This window comes from Sorex araneus, chromosome 1 (genome assembly GCF_027595985.1).
Source record: "Sorex araneus isolate mSorAra2 chromosome 1, mSorAra2.pri, whole genome shotgun sequence".
Classification (NCBI taxonomy): Eukaryota; Metazoa; Chordata; class Mammalia; order Eulipotyphla; family Soricidae; genus Sorex; species Sorex araneus.
In genome coordinates, this window is record NC_073302.1 from 92,054,073 (window position 1) to 92,055,238 (window position 1,166).

Here is a 1,166-nt window from a genome sequence, read left to right on the forward strand (position 1 = left end):
TTAAATTTTTTATTAGTGAATTACCATGAGGTACAGTTCAATTACAAACTTCTGAACTTTTGTGTTTGCATTTCAGTCATATAGTGATCATTTAAATCCCTTCATTAGTGCCCATTCTCCTCCACGAATGTTCCCAGTATCTCTCTCACCACACTCATGCCATTCCCCACCACCACACCCTGCCTCTGTGGCAGGGCATTCCCTTTTGTTCTCTCTCCTTTTGGGTGTTGTGGTTTGCAATAGAGGTATTGAGTGGCCATCATGTTTAGTCTATACTCTACTTTCTGCACACATCTTTCATCCCAAATGGGTCCTCCCAACATCGTCTATTTGGTGTTCCCTTCTCTGTCTCAGCTGCCTTTTCTCCCTGCATGTGAGTCCAATTTCCAAGCTGTGGGGCAGACCTCCTGGTTCTTATTTCTACTACTCTTGGGTGTTAGTCTCCCACTCTGATATTTTATATTACACAGATGAGTGCGATCTTTCTATGTTTTTGTGATTCACTAATAAAAAGTTTTTTTTAAAAAAAAGGCCAACCAGTGTCACAATGTGATTGTCTAAGATTGGAGTGATGTTCATTGTGATGACAGCAAGGAAGCCAGGCCTAGCCTGTTCTGATAATTTCCATGAAAACTGCTCGATTCTGCTGACTTTCAAATTGTTTTGAAAAAAAATAGTGAATAATTATTTGGAGAAATCTCTGCTCAAATGCTAATAACCATTTCTAATACATGGGAAACTACTAGGTAGATAAAAAAATAATCATGACCAAAGATAGGCCCCGGGACACGTGTTATAAAGTTTTACTTCAGAGAATTTTCAAGCAAATGATCTATGAGTTCTAAAATAATAAAAAATATACATATAGAAAATAAAATATAACAATATAAAAATGAAAGATAAAATATCAACTATTTAAATACAAAAAATAAAATAAAAGTATTGCCAAATACTTGGTGGGGTTTTCTTGAATACTGGCAACTCACTCTTGCCACAACTTGAGCTGATAGAAAATATTTTGTACAATTAATTTAAGGCAGGAATTAATAAATATGGCTTGGAAGCTTAAATGGCTATCAAATAAAATGAATTATTACTTTCTTCCAAATTATATGAGTCTAAGATTTGGGAAGAAAACAGTTTGAAGTATAAAATTTATTGACCCA